This window comes from Symphalangus syndactylus, chromosome 17, assembly GCF_028878055.3.
Source record: "Symphalangus syndactylus isolate Jambi chromosome 17, NHGRI_mSymSyn1-v2.1_pri, whole genome shotgun sequence".
NCBI classification, from domain to species: domain Eukaryota; kingdom Metazoa; phylum Chordata; class Mammalia; order Primates; family Hylobatidae; genus Symphalangus; species Symphalangus syndactylus.
In genome coordinates this window covers 97,371,607-97,390,859 of record NC_072439.2, presented here as the reverse complement: position 1 = coordinate 97,390,859, position 19,253 = coordinate 97,371,607, and the positions used below count along the sequence as shown (strand labels likewise).

General features: G+C 41.6%; 1 protein-coding gene across 1 annotated transcript in view; it reads right to left on the bottom strand.

Moving 5' to 3' along the window:
• The window catches only part of LOC134732858 (probable cation-transporting ATPase 13A4), a 113,002-nt gene that overhangs the window by 72,760 nt on the left and 20,989 nt on the right, over window positions 1-19,253 (bottom strand). The window lies entirely within an intron of this gene.

The window sequence follows — 19,253 nt, the reverse complement described above, 5'->3', positions numbered from 1 at the left end:
GGTCCTACTTCCACCCAGTGGTCCCAGTCTAGCCATGAGATGTCCCTGCCTTCCTCATGTCCCTGCTCTCAGTCCCCCTGCAGAGAGCTCCTTCCCCAGCCAGCACTCTGCTGGCATCTGACAGCCAGGGGGCTTGCAGACCACACGCTATTAAGCGGTTAAGTATTTAGAAGCAGGTCGTGAGAAACACACTCATTTCTTGTTTCCTGCTGTCTCACTATGTGATGTGAACAAATCACTCCACTGCTCTGAGCCTCAGTTGACTCATCTGTTTCATGGAACTGATATTATTGTCCTGCTCTTGTGATATTGCTTGTTTCTGCTCAGCACAGAGGTAAGTGCTCCTTTAATGCCAGGTCATGAACTATCATGAGCATCAGGAGAGGCAGGAGGTAAAATTTATATACATAGAATGCAGTGCCCAAGTCCTCAACTCACGAACCTGTGCGGCTACTGACAGGAGAAGGCCAAAGGGCTTTCTTTCTCCCTAGATAATTCAGATATATTTTAGACAATGGTTCTCCAGGGGTAATGTACCTGCCTTTGTTCTCCTAATCTACTCTCTTTGCTACCTCCCTAAATTCCATGTTCCCTTATTGAATTTAATACCCCAGTAATTATCCTTAAATTTGGATCTCCAGGTTGTTCTTTGATCTTTTTCGCCCCATGAGAGAACAGATGGTCTCCTGCTTATACCTTCCCCAGATCGGAACATTCCATATGCCCAAGCAGCAGCTGGCCTGCCTCCTTACTCAGTGTACCAGGACCAACTGGCCCTATATTCTGCCCTCAAGAATCTGTGACTGCTCCTTGGCACGCAGCCTGGAACCTTCTTTGCTGGGGCCTCTCAGCCGCTGGAACATGTTAGGCATCACAAGAGCCTGGCACCCCTTTCCCTCTATCCCTAAAACATCACACACATATGCAAACACAAACTCACACACACACTATTGGAGCATGAGCCCTGGTCACACTTCCATTAGATCCAATGGTAACAGTTGCCTCACCATTCCTTTCTACATTCCTCACCCCTTTCACTTACTTTTTGGAAGGTCTGTTGCTAATATCTTCAGTCCTTTTGGTCAAGGCCCTGTCTCTTACCCCAAATGTCACTCACAAAGCCTAATGTGGTTAACAATATTTTCAATTACTGCTAAAATATTCGATGGCACACATATGTTAAAAATGAAAAGAAGTTTTCTGGAAGGTTATTTGTTAATATTTATCAAAGAGATTATATATATAATAATCATACCCAACATGAATGTTTGCCATGTACCAAACACTGTTGTTAACTCATCTTATTTTCCTATCTTCAACTCTATAAAACAGATACTTTCGTTATTACCACTTCATCCCACTTTTAGAACTCTCTTGTGAATCATCTCAGATTTATTCAAATTGTATGTACACAAAAATTATCACAGCATTGTTCAAAATGAATTATGTCTATATAATAGAATATTATGCAACCATTAAATATCAGAATATTCAGGAATTTTTAATATTTGAAAATGATAATTAAATATTAGATGAAAAACAAGATATGCATATTTTTATATACAAAATGAGCCCGATATTATCCATGGACGCACAAACCACAAAAGAAAAGAGAGAGAGATATGACAAAATCCTGACAGTGAATATCTCTGAGGGAGAATTCCTTGCTTTATTCCCTTGTATCTGTCACTCAGTTTTCCACAATAAACATGCTTTAGTGTTATAATCAGAAAAAGTAAATGTATTAAAAATATATGTTGCTATAGCATCATGTAGTTAAGTTCCGCTTAATTTCTGCTAGAGCCCAAGTGTCCTGCTCGTCCTCGGGAGCTTCACAATCTCTCCGATGCAGTCCATGGATATGAATTAATATTATTTCCAAAGAAGAGGATCCAGAAATGTAAGAGAGTTTAAATTTACTCGAATTTACAGAAAATATCCAAATAAAGCAACCTATGGTCACTTGGTGCCAAGAAGTGAATCCTCATTAAGGTCCCACCAAACTTCCTGCACTGTCCTTAGAAATGGAAGTTTAGCTACCATGTGTTAGGTTTTTTCCACCAGGATGCTTTCTTCTTCCAGGATTTTTTATCTCAGTGATATCCTTGGTTTCTTTCGTCTCCACCAGCCCCTGTCTCTCCCAAATCTAACTGTCCCGGGTTCTGTTTAAAGCCTGCTGAAGGTGCCACCAAACAGACTCCCCTTCTTCTGACCTGTGAGCCAGAATAGATCTGCATGGTTGTGCCTTTGGTAAAAGAGGGCCACCTGAAGCACCACCAACCACTTCTTTTTCTTTCTTTTCTTTTTTTTTTTTTTAGATGGAGTTTCACTCTTATTGCCCAGACTGGAGTGCAATGGTGCAGTCTCGTCTCACTGCAACCTCCATCTCCCGTGTTCAAGCGATTCTCCTGCCTCAGCCTCCTGAGTAGCTGGGATTACAGGCATATGCCACCACACTCGGCTAATTTTTTGTATTTTTAGTAGAGACGGGTTTTCACCATGTTGGCCAGGCTGGTCTCGAACTCCTGACCTCAGGTGATCTGCCTGCCTCGGACTCCCAACGTGCTGGGATTACAGGCATGAACCACTGCACCCAGCCCAAGCACCACCACTTTCTTTTAACTACCAAAGAACTTTGGCAACCAGTTGATTCCAGGAAAAAAGCTGTCACTTTCTCTAGGGGAAAAAAAATGGAACTAAATGCAAAAGCTTTCATCTAATTGCAGTAAAAAACAGACACTTCTCTTCCACTTTAGCCATTATTTCTAGGCATATTGAAAGGAGCATGGATTTGCAGTCTCCCATAATCTGGACTTAAAGCCAGGCTCTAGAATGGGCTAGGAGAGCATGTGCAAGGCTGTGGAAGTTGTTCATCTACAAAATAGGACTAGTAACTTCAAGGACTGTTGAAAGAATAAAAATTGTTCATAAATGAGAATGTAAGTATACATAAACCTAGCACCCAGAGCTTTGTTTCTAATGCCATTCTCCAATAAAAGGAACAAAACCTCCTTGGAAAAATGCCTGAATCTAGGACTGAGGACACAAATATACAAGATGAGCCTCTTGTAGTGCCAGAACATAAAAAAGTGCTTTAAAAAATTAATGAGGATGGGTCAAACGGGTACAGGAGAAACTGAAGGAGCTCCCAATGGCCAAAGTTGGAACCATTTGAGCAACAAAATATTATCAGTATTGTTTTATAACCCAAAGTATAAAATAAATATTTGTGAGCCCACACTGATACAAATAAGTTACAGAATAAAGAAACAAATGGGCGAGAAGAGATAAATCTCTCATGCAGAAGAATTCAAACAATTTATGTAGATACTACACGCTTGCTAATCGTGGGCTATTCACAGTGATTTCCTTCCAAAGAGTACAGCATAGAAAAGAAGGAAAAGAGAAGCTTTGCAGTGGAGAGATTTGACTGACACTATGCCAGCCAGCCAGCCAGGTGATCAAGGTCAACATCCACAGTGGCAAGTCATGCTGAGAGTATGTTATCCTTAATACAATATGATAGGAATGGCATTTTGCCTCTGTGCACTTCCTTCTGAAAGCCCAGAATTCTAGTCAAATAGTGAGAAAAATGTTCGACAAATCCCAATAAAGGGACATCCTACAAAATACTGGTCTAGTAGTCCTTAAAATTGACAAGGTCGTCAAAAACAAAAGAAGTTTGAGAAACTGTCACAGCCAAGACGAGCCTAAAGAGAAATGACAACTAAATGCAACTTAGTATCCTGGGTGAGATCCTGGACAGGATAAAAAGCATCAGATAAAAACTAAGGAATTTTGAATAAATTATGAACTCGAGTTAATAACGACATAGCAGTATTGGGTTTTTGTTTTGGTTTGGTTTTCTTGTTGTTTTTGTTTTTTGTTTGTTTGTTTTGAGAGAGGGTCTCGCTCTGTCACCCAGGCAACCACAGCTCACTGCATCGTCAACCTCCCGGGCTCAAGCAGTCCTGCCATCTCAGCCTCCCAAGTAACTGGAACGATAGATGCACACCACCACGCTCAGCTAATTAAAAAGAAATTTTTTTTTTGTACTGACAGGGTCTTGCTACGTTTCCAGGCTGGTCTTGAACTCCTTAGCTCAAGCAATCCTCCCACCTCAGGCTCCCAAAGTGCTGAGATTACAGGTATGAACCATTTCACCCAGCCAGTATTGGTTACTTAATTGTGATAAACCATATTAATGTAAGATATTAACAATGAGGGAAATTGGGTACAGGGTATATGAGAACTCTCTGTGCTATCATCACAATCTTTCAATAAACCTAAAACTACTCAAAAATGGAGAGTTTATTTTTAAAAAACTACACATACAAATATGCTTTACCAGCAGGGTGCGGTGGCTCATGCCTGTAATCCCAGCACTTTGGGAGGCTGAGGCAGGAGGATCACTTGAACCCAGGAGTCTGAGAAAAGCCTGGGCAACAAAGCAAGACCTTCTATCTAAAACAAAACAAACAAAAATTAAAAATTAGCCAGGCGTGGCAGCACACACCTATAATCCTGGCTACTCAAGAGGCTGAGCTGGGAGGATTGCTTGAGCCCAGGAAGTCGAGGATGCAGTGAGCTGTGATTGTGTAATGGCACCACTGCACTCAAGCCTGGGCAATAGATCGAGAGTCTGTCTCAAAAAAATATGTTTGCTTAGCAAACCACATAATGTATGCCTAAATTGTTGTTTTCCTATGTTTTAACATGATTTATAGGTTATTTCTTGTTAGGAAAAGTATTTTATTCCTTAATTATTTATCATTAGAACAATGTATGACATGCTAATTATAAATTATATACTAGCAAAATCTCAATGCATTTTTATTCAATTTTTTAGTTTATCATTGACAAATGGGAAGGGGAAACGATCAGGGTGACAGTGAACAAAAGGGAAGGATAAAGGACTGGAATAGAGGCCTAATACCACCACAGTCTTTACCTTTATTTTTTCCTCATGCAATTAAACTCAACCTCTTAGCATATCCTATTCTTGAGTGAAGCAGGGAGGCAGTGTCACAGCACTGAAACCACAGGCTCTGAATTCTCACAGACCAGACTCACATCCTGGTTCTCTACCACGTACCACTTGTGTGGTTAGGGGAAATTATTTATCTCTACAAGCTTCAGGCTCATCATATGGGACCAAAGGATAATAATACTCCCATTAGGATGGTTGCTAATATTAAATGAGATGACGTATATACAATGCTTAACACAGTGTATATATAAACTCCCAATTGGTAGCTATTATTATTATTAAAGGGGTGTAAAATTTGGCCAGCCATGGCTGTAAAAGCAAAGTAGAAAATAAATATCTGGCCAGGTGTGCTGGCTCACGCCTGTAATCCCAGCACTTTGGGAAGCCAAGGTGGGTGGGTCAGCTGAGGTCAGGAGTTCGAAACCAGCCTGGCCAACCTGGCAAAACCCCGTCTCTACTAAAAATACAAAAATTAGCCGGGCATGGTGGCGTGGGCCTGTGATCCCACCTATTCAAGAGGCTGAGGCAGGAGAATCGTTTGAACCTGGGAGGTGGAGGTTGCAGTTGCAGTGAGCCGAGATGGCGTCACTGCACTCCAGCCTGGGCAACAAAGCAAGACTTTGTCTCAAAAAAAAAAAAAAAAAAAAAAAAAAAAAATCCATGAGTTCAAAGAGAGATATAAACAATCGAATCAATAAAAGGGGAGAACAGATAAATCTTCTGTACAGAATTCCAGATAATGGATGCACACAGGGCTCCTCAGAAAGGGCTACATAACTCTTCACTCCTTAACACTGGTTGCTGGTAGTGACTTCCTTCCACAGTGTACAGGATGGGGGGTGAGGAGGAAGTAACTTCATGGTGGAGAAACCTACCAAACACTGCTCGGCCAGGTGATGAAGGTTAATTTCAAAACTGATATGCCCTGCTGCTAACATGGTGTGATAAGCATGGCACTTCACCTCTTACGGTCTTCCTCCCAAAAACCTACAACTCCTGCCCATCCATGAGAAAAACATCAGACAAACCCCAATTGAAGGGCATTTTAAAAACACCTAATACCCCTCAAAGCTGTCAAGGTCGGCACAAACAAGGAGAATCTGAGGAAGTATCACGGTCTAGGCGAGTGTAAGGAGACATAACGATTCAATCTAATGTGGTATCTCGAATAGAATTCTGGTACATGAAAAGGACGTTAGGTCTGTGAAATAAAATAATAATAATAAGGACGCTAGGTAAAACTAAAGAAAACTGAGTTATGGACTTTAGACTTTAGTTAATACTAACACATCAGTTTTGGTTTACTTGTTGTAATAAATGCACCATGCTAATGTAAGATGTTAACAAAAGAGGAGGGCCCAGGAGTTCAAGACCAGCCTCAGCAACATGGCAAAACCCCACCTCTGCAAAAAATACAAAATAATAATAATAGCCAGGCAACACATGCCTGTAGTCCCAGCTACTCGGGAGGATCGCTTGAGCCCCAGAGGCAGAGGTTGCAGTGAGCCCAAATCATGCCACTGCACTCCAATCTGGGGGACAGAGTAAGACCCTGTCTGAAAAAATAGGGGAAACTGACTTTGTTTGGGGTATATGGGAACTCTCTATCCTATCTTCATAATTTTTCTGTGACTCTAAAACTATTGTAAAATAAAAAGTTCATGTTTTAAAAAAGCAGTAGGAATAGAATGTTTGTTACAGTAATTGGGAACTACCTATTTTAAACTTACAGCAGGCTTGTCTTTGTTTATTAATTTGTTAAAATAATTGAAGACTCCATGATAGCCATGTGAGAACTTGGATCTAGATGGATGGTATGAACTAGTTTAGGGTTAAAAAACGAACAGAATATCCTCGGTTTAGTGGGACGCCTCTGCCCCCTAGTGGCTAAACATTCAATCTGCGTTTAGTGGCAAAGGACAGCCTGCAAGCAAGCTTCAGTCACTTGATGTTTCAAGGTCTGGACAAGAGTGGAGACATTCTCAGAGCCTCTGATCTACTAGGATCGTACTCCAGTTTGTTCGTATACCCAGAACCACCGCTGAGTGGTCCCTGAAGACGTTGGTACACGCACGTGAGGGAACCAGCTGATGGGAATGTAAAGGGCAAGAGAGCAGTTTGACATGTGAATAGGAAGCCTTACAAATGTGTATAGGCCAGGTGCAGTGTGACTCACGCCTGTAATTCTAGCACTTTGGGAGGCTGAACTGGGCAGATCGCTTGAGCTCAGGAGTTCGAGACCAGCCTGGGCAATACGGCGAAACACCTTCTTTACAAAAAAAAAAAAAAATTACAAAAATTAGCTGGGCATGGTGTGCACACCTGTGGTCCCAGTTACTCCGGCCGGGGGGCAGGGGTGGCGGGGAGGGGAGTAAGGGCTGAGGTGGGAGGATGGTTTGAGTCTGGGAGGTGGAGCTTGCAGTGAGCCGAGATCACTGACATGGTTTAAATGTTCATGATATAATGTTTAGCAAAACTCTAAACAGTGTGGTCAAAACTTTAAGGAATACCATAGCTATATATATATAATTTGTATCTACTATGCTAGCAGCATCTGAGACATATATCTGTGGCCCAACAGGACTTTTATCTCAGCCTTATCTCAGCCCTTCACCATCTGGTGGCAATATATATATATATATATATATATATATATATACACATATATATATGTATATACACATATATATATATACATATATATGTACACATATATATACATATATACACATATATATACATATATATATACACATATATATACACATATATATACATATATATACACATATATATACATATATATATACACATATATATATATATGAATACACACACACACATACACAGTGGTACATATTTCTGAGGTCACAGTGTGCAGAAAATGTAACTTTTTAAATATATATCTCAACTTAATTTTTGTTTTAATCCCTCATTTTTCCCAATGACAGAAAATAAATCTAGTGAACTCAGCCATCTCAGGACATTCCCAGTCACTTTGTTTAAGTCATCAGTTAAGAGCTCCCGCGTTCCCTCTTCTTTCCCATTAGGGTGGCATCTATGTTTGGTGGGTGTCGGTGTCATCACTGCACAGAGTGAGGAGAAACTAGTCTTTTGCAATTCCCTGTCCTTCAATGGCCTATGTGGAGACATCACTTGTCTTTGTTCTCTGGTCATTTGTATCTACTATGCTAGCAGCATCTGACACATACATCTGTGGTCCCACCAGGACTTTTATCTCAGCCTTATCTCAGCCCTTCACCATCTGGTGACAAATGACTCTCTGGAGCACCTTCCCAAGGCTCCTGGGCCACAGGCAATTGGGAGTGTGGCCTTGTCCATTTCTTCTCACTGCTGCTGCAACAGGCTGGCATGAGCGGCTCCTCTGTGAACCTCCTTCCCTGCCTTCTCAGGCTTCCCCAGGAATCACAGTACAGTTTTTCTCCACTCGAGGTTCCCATCCCCACCACTCTAGGACTTCTAGCATTCCACAAGGTGTGGAATCACCTCTGAGATTTACACCAGCACCCAAATCCAATCATACTCACCAAATCTCTCCTAGCTCAGCTGTGGAATTTTATCAAATCCCAGCTCTTATATCATTCATTCTTCCAAAATCAATCTTTATAAAATAAAATTTAGCCTTTGTACACAAAAGTCAGACTTTAAAATTCAAAATCCTTTTTCTCCCGGTAAGGTCTCTTCCAGGAACTTCAAAAATCTATTTAGAAAAGTTAAGTGCTAATAATTGTTTTCTTTCTTTCTCTTTGCATTCCTGCTATAACCTTACCCTGAATGCACATAGGCCTTGCGGGTGGTTGAAAGATGAGGGGAGGGAGGAGAGTAAACAGAAACTAACCTACATACACACACATGTATATATGTGCATATATGCATACATGTTTATATAAATACAGAAATTCATTCTAAAAAAGTTTTAATGATTGTCTATGCATTATTTCTGCTTTTAAATAATTTTCCGTATTTTCCAAATTTCAGAAACAAGTTTTATATAATCAGAAAAAGAAAATTATATATAAAAAAGAAACAGATAAGATGTCTGCCTCTGGCATCACCACCCATAGTGAAGGAAGGAAGGTAGGGAACACAAGCTTCTGTTGGCCACATCTCAAGCTGTCCTCTTTGCAGTTCCTGGTACTTGATCTTTGACCCTATTGATCAATCTCTTCTTGAAACACTTTTTCCTTAGATTTCGGAACACCAAGCTGTCTTAAGCTCTTTTTGTAGTTCTCTATCCATCAAAAACCTAGATCTCAGCCAGGCACAGTGGCTCACTCCTGTAATCCCAGCACTTTGGGAGGTCAAGGTGGACAGATCACTTGAGGTCAGGAGTTCAAGGCCAGCCTGGCCAACATGGTGAAACCCTGTCTGTAATAAAAACACAAAAATCAGGTGGGTGTGGTGGCACACACTTGTAATCCTAGCTACTTGGGAGGCTGAGTCAGGAGAATCACTTGAACCCGGGGCAGGGAGGTTGCAGTGAGCCAAGATTACGCCACTGCACTCCAGCCTGGGTGACAGAGTGAGACTCCATCAAAAAACAAACAAAACAAAAAACCTAGATCTCAAGCCTGAGTCTGATTCTGTAATGGGACAAAACGTGTGTGTGTTGAAGAGGGGTGTGTGTGTGGAGAGGGGTGGTTGGTGAGTATGAAGCAAGAGGGTGATTTTCATGTAGGAGTAATGTGATTAATTTGTAGCCAGTGGGCAGACTATGGTAAAATAAAGATGACCACACATCCCCTTGAATCTGGAAGCCTCTGTGACTGCTTTGACCAGTAGAATATGGCACCAGTGACATTTAAGTCTCAGATCTTGAGAGACTGGCAGCTTCCACTTCCTGTCACTTGGAATACCTTCTCTAGGAGTCCACTTTGTCAAAAGTGAACTAGTCTGAGAATGCTCTGCTGTGAGGAAGCCCAAGCTAGCCATGTGGATATGCTACTTGAAGAGAGATATAATAAAATGGTTGTTGTTCTAAGCCACTAAGTTTTGGGTTGTTAGTCATGCAGCAATAGATAATTGGAAGTTTCCTTCTTGTAAAAGGGGCTAATACTATCCTTGTGGCTATATAAGAGGAGCTATAGTGAGAACTGCAGCCATATTAAACTTTAACTATCACCATAGAAGTTTCTAGAATTACTATGGAGGAGGAGGCTTTTCTGTATAGGAAAATACTTTGAAAAGCCCTTTAGGAGTAGGAGGTGAGACCCTAGGGGATGAGTTGACAAAGAGAAATAAAAGATATAATCAAACCACTTTGAATTTGAATTGTACAAGAATTTGGAGGTAGGAAAGAGCAGAGAATAGAGAAGCAAGTAAAAATAAGGGAAGAGAAATGGAGGAGAGAAGAGAAATGGAGGAGAGGAGAGAAACGTGGCCAGGGAACAGAGATCAAGTTTCAAAAGTAACTGAAAGACTTTTTAAACACACAGGCATCTAACAAATTTGATGCTGATTGTATATCCATGGGGAAAATCTCTATTAGAATAGCAGTTCCTGGTGCAGTTTTTCTAATTAATTACTAAAATATCTGAAAATCTCTATTTCTCCAAAATTTCCAGAAAGTTTGCTACCAGTATAGATAACTTTTGTGACATTTTTGTTTTGTTTTCAAATTTAGGTGGAAATTCTTTTAAGTATCTGAGTTCCACTCATAGGTTGACTTGGTAGAGAAGAAGGGTAACAGATGCCATTTCCTAAAATGAATTAATTTAGACATAGTGATTTTCAACCAGAAGTGATTTTGCCCCCCAAGGAATACCTGGGAATTTCCTAAGGCACTTTTGATTGTCTTGACTGGGACGGGGACTGGGATGGGGCAGGGAAGAAGGACAGCAACTGGCACCAAGTGGGCAGAAGCCAGGGATGCTGTCAAGAATCCTGCAGTGCACAGGCTAGCCATCCACCAGGAAGAATTTTCCAGCCTAAAATGTCAATAGTGGCAAGATTGAGGAATCCTGATTTAGAGGAGGCCAAAGATCTGAATCAAAGGTGTCCATGAGAGTCTAAGCCCCCTGCAGAATGTACAGGAATCTTGAAGAAGACATTAGACTTTCCACGATCCATGGAATGCGGCTTGAATCAATCTTATGTAAATTATTGGGAAGAGGGTGATTCTAATTAACCTCTGGGTTATGGCATCAAATAAGAAAAACTAATCAGTTAAAGTTCTTAATTGCAAGTAGCAGAAACTAACTCTGGGGAAATTGAGCAGAAAAGGAATGTATTAAGTAATAGTGGGCATCTCATAGAATCTCTGGAAGGGTTGAAGAACCCGACCTGGAGGCTAAGAAGAAAAAAACAACTCATAAAAGCATCCTACAGAATGGTCCATGAAGATGTTGGTGCCTCCACCACTGGCACAGACACTGCTGGAATAAAGGAAGCCTGAATGTTCTAGCAATCAAGATAGAATGGATGCTTCCAAATAAAGGAAAAAGAAGCAGGACCTCAAAGTTTCATTTTGAAAACATATAAATATTTTTCAGCCTTAACGTGAGATAGTGAAAACTCAGCCACGTAAGCTGAAAACCTCAGGGTCATTGCTGACTCCGTAATAGTAATCCAAGTCAAAATACACTTGGATAAATACATCGCCCTCCTAACAGGCCTCCTGGTTTTAGTCTTCCACCTATAACCAACACTACATCCACTGTTAGAGTAACTTCCTATTTGGATTATGGTGCTTCCCTGTAAATAAATTATGCATACATTAGCTTCAAAACAAATCCAAACATAATTTGACATCATTCTAAGCACTCTGTGATCTGTTCTGGACCTACATTCCAGTCTTCTCTCCCACTACTCATCTAGGCAAATGATTTGCTTATTGAACCCTAAGTATACTTGGCCAATGGTTTTCTTTCTTTTGCACCTTTGTTCTCACCATTCTCTTTTCTGAGATGCCTTTTCCCCTTTTCTTTATTGAAATCTCACATTTGTCCTTTAAAATCCAGCTCAAAACTCACAGAACACCCAACAATACCACCGACCTACTTTGTGATCTTGAGAAAATGAATACATTGCTCTAAACTTATAAAAGTACAAAGTGGAACATTGTATTTTGTATTTGTATTACACAATGTATACAATTAACATTGCATTTGTACTACATTTTGCTGAAAACTTTTTATTAGGAATCCATATTGTCTACACTGTGCTCTGCTGGAACTGGAAGCTCTAAACCTGTAGTCCTGAGGCACCAGGAGGGTGTGTGCAAGAGCACAGTCATTCTGGTGACTTCTTTGCTGATGAAGTAGGACTCATTTTCAAGTCCACCCTTTATCAAATGATCTCTATGTTGCAAACTAACATGCAGAAGACTGTATCTCATGATAACCTTTTCTTTCAGTGCTTTCAGTGAGGCTTTATTAACACTTCCATGAAACAGTTCTGAAAATTAAAAACACTTCAATATCTTTCATTCTCTCTGAATAATGTTTTAATGGAGTAAATTCTCAACTTTCAGACTGCAAACTCAAGTACATAATCAATATTGCATTTCTTGGGCCGGGTGTGGTGGCTCACTCCTGTAATCCCAGCATTTTGGGAGGCCAAGGCAAGTGGATCACTTGAGGTCAGGAGTTTGAGACCATCCTGGCCAACATGGTGAAACCCTGTCTCTACTAAAAATACAAAAAGTAGCCGGGTGTGATGGTGTGTGCCTATAATCCCAGCTGCTCGGGAGCCTGAGGCAGGAGCGTCGCTTGAACCAATGAGGCGGAGGTTGCAGTGAGCCGAGATGGCGCCACTGCACTCTAGCCTGGGCAACAGAGCGAGACTCCATCTCAAAAATATCTATCTATATATATAGCATTTCTTCAAATACACTTAATTTTAACTCTGTACCTTCATTTAGTTGGTTTCTGGAAAGCAATTGCTGCCATTTTGGTGGTTCTCTCAGTAGGAAAAATAAAATTAGGTCATTCTCCCATTATAGAGAGTGTGGTGGTTCATTTTATGTGTCAACTTGACTGGATTAAGAGATACCATGACAGCTGATAAAGCATTACTTCCTGGCATATCCATGAGGACATTTCTGAAAGACACTGGTTTTTGAAGCAGTGACTGAGTAAGGGAGATCCGCCCTCACCCAATGTGGGCAGGCACCATCTAGTCACCGAGTTCCTGGATAGAACAGAAAGGCAAAGGAAAGGAAAATATCCTCTGTCTTTCTCTCTCTCTCTTCCCCTCCCTCTTTCTCCCCCCAGGAGCTGGGACACCCATTTTCTCCTATGCTTGGATATTAGAACTCCACATTCTCCCCATTCCAACCAGAAACGGACACAAATACTATTGTGACTGGGTTGTAGACAGTTTTCTTAATGTACGTGCTGATTTCCTTAATTATTTCCTCCTATCTCTTCTGGCTGTAGGATGGCTCAGTGGAATCCACTTTGTTAACACCAACAATTAGTTTTTTCACACCCTGTGTGTAAGGCAGAAGGGCATGATCACAGGTCTGTCCATTCTTGGAGATACCAGCTTCGAAGGTGCCAACACCAGCAGTGATCATCAGGACAACACAGCCAACCCGATCTGTCCCTGGAATCGTGTTTTTGACAGTCTCTGTGGCCTAAGGCATCTGCGATAGTCACTTGCTGGCCTCACATTTCCACAAGGAGGCGTCAATGGTGAGCAGTATCACATTCACACTCAGCATTCAGTTCATCCAATACCCAGGAATACTTGAAGACGCCCTTTCCCATCTCAGCAGCCTCCTTCTCAAGTTTTTCAGTGGTTCTTTTTTGATGCCACCACATGTGTAGATCGGATGGCCAGTAGTGGTGGACCTGCTCGAATCTATGTGTCCAACGATGACAACATTGATTGAATCTTTTCCTTTCCCATTTTGGCTTTTAGGGGTGGTTTTCATGACACCTGTGTTCTGGAAGCAAACCTGCTGCAATAGGAATATATATGTATTGTAATATATATACATATATATTCCTATTCTTACTATAGGTAGCGCTTTTGGTGGCAGAGTTAGGCAATCTAAACATCACTCTGTGTTTTCCACTATTGTTCCCAGTTTTACTTATGGTTAAATAGGCCATATGACTAGGTTCTGGCCCACGGGATGTGGGGAGAAATGAAGTAAGTCATTTCTATGCCAGCCCTTACAAATCATGTCAGACAATCCTCTGTGCTCTCCAAAGTTATCTTGGAAGCCACACATTTCAGATGGTGTAGCTGGGAACAACCTGGGTCTTGAGTCTCCTGCTCAAGCAGCATATCCCATTCTATCTCAACTGACACAATCATCAAACACACACTATGTGCCAAGCACTACTCTCAGTGCCCATACATTAACTAATTTTATAATGAGATACACATATTAGCAAATATCATCACATCATGATGATAGAATGATACAGAAGGACACGCCTAAGATGGCACTGAACCTCAAATCTACCACACATATCCTTCCAGTATGTCTTCCCCATTCTTTCTGCTTGTCTAAACCTCACCCTAAATTTCATTTCAGTTAAGGAATAAAGTGGCGAACTGAATATGTTAAAGTAAAATGGAAGATGTTCTAGCGTGTGTGTTTATTTTATATAAATATGTGAATCCAATATATTTATTAAGAGCTTCTTGAGAGCTGTGGATTCCTGCAACCTCTCCTGCTGATATTGCCTGGTAAATTGACTACTGAAAGTGGATTAATTTTGCCTTCTCTAAATGCAAGCACCACTGCTGTTTAGGTGGGCCTCCAAACTGGGAGATAGTAAGTCCCATTCTCCTGGTGGTGTTTGTGAGTTGGACCAGGATTATAGCAGTTGTAGCAGGATATAGCCTCAACTTGGTTTATCTTGGCCCTTCCTACCACCAAGGATTCTTAGGTCCATACAAAGTATGAGAGAGAAAGGAGACTGTCAACAGCTTGTAACAATGATGTGGGAGCTGGTCCTTCTGCAAGGCACACAATTCAACTCACTCTTACAGAGGAGGAGGCTAGCAAGCTAGAAACTAGTTTGGTACTGGCACTACTAAGAAGAATCACCATGCAGAATTACTCAAAGCCTAGTATATATTTTTTTATTGTATAGGCCAAGTTACAGAATAGAATGAAGGTAGGGATTACATCTTTAGTCTAAAACAGAAGCAAACAGGAAATGAACCAGAGTGTGGAGCAAAAAATACCTGCAAGTAGGGGGAGAAAAACCTCAGAACTGGGGAGCGGGGAGGAAAGGGAAGGTACAATTTTGAACGTGACATTGGCTTAAAAGATTATAAATTGTAAGAGGCATAGAAACTTCAAAACAGAAAGAAAAAAACTAAATTGCAAAAGCTTTTAATGATGGGAAGGTTGAAATAGAGTGAAGAAAAGCAGTGGTGTGCTGCTCAGGCAATGGTGTATGGGTAATTGTTTAACAACTGGCTCTTCCAAAAATGGTGTGTTCATATGCATAAATTTCTTATAAATTTTACTATGAATAAATGCTTCATTACTATCAATCCTATCTATTTCAACAAAGAAGTTGCTCACATCGTTAACCTGTGACTTTAGCTCTGACATGAATATGGGTTGTATTTTCCTGTACATTAGTGAGTAAGAGAAAAGTAAAACAATGAAGACGTACATTAGGAAAATTTAAATTAATGATGATCTGCAAGACTTCTTTACTGAATTAGATAATAGTTTTCAAATACTGGAAGAATATTTTCTCAATTCTCTATGTATTCACAATGTAAAACCACAGACAGAACACACTTTAAAATATAATCTGTAGTGTTATTTTTTTCCATCACTTTCTTAAGATTAGACACTCAACAAAAAACAAATCAAGCCCTGATTTGTAGTGCGTGCGGATTTCTATGGTGGAAATACTGCCACCATGACTAGTTTCAAGCTATACCAGCGACATGTTACTGAACGCAGAGTCAGAAAGAGGCACAACAGCACCTCATTATATATATAGTGTTTCCACCACACAAATGCAATGGGCATAATAACCACATGCACAGAAAATAGTTCCTTATGCTTAGTAGTCACAGGTAATCTCTGAAGTCCCCCAAATTCCCAGCATTCCTAATGCCTTTGAATCTGATGAATCTGATTCTGCTTAGGTGGCAGGAATTATTTAGGAGCCGGAGACCTCTCAAGAGAGCGTTAGGAAGGGACACTTAAGGGAAAACACTCACCTCCTCCTGATCTCTAGGAAGGTCTCTCCTCCCATTTTTCCTTCTCCAAGGCCCTCTATTCTACTCCAGGCCTCCCAGCAAAATCTGGTTTTCTTATAAAACCAGAAGAGCCTTGAATTGCCAACATTTCTCCTGCTAACACCCCCAAGGCAAGGTTACAAAAGCTGGCTGTCTTTTCAATGAGGACAGAAAAGAGAAGTCTGGAAAACATAACATAAATCAAGAATGCATCTCACTGCAGCAGTTGGTACAGCTGGAGCAAGGCTTCAGTGTGAATGCTGACAATGGGTCACATGTTCTCAGTCAATAACATGTTAAATTAGCAGTCCCTGGTGCAGATTTTCTAATTAATTACTAAGATACCTGAAAAGACTTTCATATATATAATATACACATATGTACTTACTTACGTATACTTTTTTTTTTTTTTTTGACGGAGTTTTCCTCTTGTGGCCCAGGCTGGAGTGCAATGGCATGATCTCAGCTCACTGCAACCTCCCCCTCCAGGGTTCAAACGATTCTCCTGCCTTAGCCTCCAGAGTAGCTGGGATTACAGGCGCACACCACTAGGCCCAGCTAATTTTTGTATTTTTAGTAGACATGGGGTTTTACCATGTTGGCCAAGATGTTCTCCATCTCCTGACTTTGTGATCCGCCCACCTCAACCTCCCAGCGTGTTGCGATTACAGGCGTGAACCACCGCACCCAGCCATATGTATACTTTTATATAGGTATGTACATACAATATATACATGTATATACTTATAAGTATATATTAATAAATATATACATATATATTATATATATAATACATACATATTATGAATCATGCTTTTATGAATCATGCTTTTGGTGTCATGTCTAAGAACTTTTCATCTAACCCCAGGCCATACAAATTTTCCCGTGTTTTTACCTAAGGGTTTGATAGCGTTATGTTCTCCATTTAGGCCTTTAATAAATGTTGAGTAACATTTTGTGCCAGCCATAGCCATACCTTTCTCCATCCCTCAGTATCGGGGACATTTGCAGCTCCCAGTGCCCCGTGCTGTTCCCGTCTTCTTGGTCCGCTCTTCCTGTGAGTTTCAGGGCACGTCTTAGTGCTGGCGCTGTCCTGATCCATCAAGGGGTCCCATGAGCTTGTCCGTGTGGGAAGGTTGGGACTGTGATGTTGACGGGATGCCCTGTGAGTCACGAAGAGGTGCTGATGGGGGTTTCCATGGAGGAGAGAGAGGTGTTTGGTTTTCTGGATGGGGCAGACTTGAGAGGGGACAAACTTGAGAAATGCCACCAATGAGAAGCCCAGGCAGAGCAGGTCTCGGGGCCACCCAGCCGTGTGGGAGCCAAACGTGGATGTGTCAGTGGCCATGCCAGGAGGTAAACCCTCAACCAAGGGCCTCTGGGTGTCCAAGGCCAAGTCTTGTTCAAGAGGTGCATTCACCTGAGCCAACCATGGCAGAAATGCATAAGGGAGATCCCATGGTTCCTCTGTTTAAAACCCCTGCTAATCCCACCTGACTCAGAGAAGGAGCCAAGTCCTCACAGCAGCCTGCAACCCCCGCCTGACTCGGCCTCCTCTTGGCTCTGATTCTCTGTACCCTTCTATCCCTCTCTGTCTCTTCTCCCATCAGAGAGGAGATCTGGCACGTTTATCCTGGTGGATTCAAGCCCATCTTTACCACACAGATAGTCACTGGAATGAATAGGTATAATCTACAAAGAGTCCTTTTGAAAAAGAAAAAGGCAGGCAGGGCATGGTGGCTCATGCCTGTAATCCCAGCACTTTGGGAGGCTGAGGTGGGAGAATCACCTGAGGTCAGGAGTTTCAGAACAGCCTGGACAACATGGTGAAACCCCATCTCTAGTAAAAATATAAAAATTAGCTGGGCATGGTGGCACGTGCCTGTAATCCCAGCCACTTGGGAGGGTGAGGCAGGAGAATCATTTGCACCCAGAAGGTGGAGGTTGCAGTGAGCTGAGATCGCGCCACCGCACTCTAGCCTGGGTGACAGAGTGAGACTCTGTCTCAAAAACATAATAATAGGAATAATAAAGGAAAAGTGCAAAAACTCAAACAACTTCACAGAAACTGGGCAAAAGAGCTGAACCGGCCCTCCACAGAAGAGGAAATGTGGAGGAATGGCTAATGAAAACATGAAGAGGGGCTCAGCCTAACGGGGAGATATCACGTGACACCCACCAGACGGGCAAAAATCCCACCACCCAATCCATGCCGGTGTTGGGGAGAATGGAGAGAAGCAGAAACACCAGGCACTGATAAGAACGGTTGGGAAGTATATTTCTGTTATGCTTGTATATGAAAGAGTGTGTGTTGTGGGTTATGAGGAAAATTACATTTCTTACCTGGGATGAAATTTTAAAACTTGAAAGCTACTGACAAGAAGAAACTTGCATTTGTGTACAAAAGAAACGCCCAAGAACGTTCCCAACAAAACACAGTCCTAAGGGCCCCAACCTGGCCAAACAATCATCCACAAGAAGATGAAGACATTTCCCATGTTCCCCTCAGACGACGGGAGATCACGCAGCAACGAAATGAACCATGTCAGTGTGGGTGGGTCTCAGGGAGAGAATGGAGGAAAAAACAGACACAGAGCAGATGCTCAGAGCCACGCAGTGTAGGGGCAGCCACGCAGGAGAATTTCCTCACATCAAAGTTCAAAACTACAGCCGAGGCAACAGAGCAACACCCTGCCTCAAAAAGAAAACAAAGTTCAAAAACTAAATGGCACATTTTTTAGGGATGTACACACACGGTGAAAGAAACGTACTATGAAGGAAAGTGTGGGAATAATAAAGGCTAAAGCAGGAAGTGATTCCCTCCGTAGGAGAAGGGAAGGGACTGGGACTCAGGCAGGGCCTCCAGGGAGCATCCAAAGTGATGTCTCTTGAGATTCTACTCCCTAAACTTGGTGGAGGTCCTCTGTGTCCAATGTGTCAATATTCTGAATACCTTACCCATACTGTACAAATGCTTTATTTCTACTCAATATTTAGAAGACAGTTATAAACAAGATGCATTAAATAGCAAAGTAGCAGATGAACATCAGGAAGGAACATCCAGGAGGTTCCA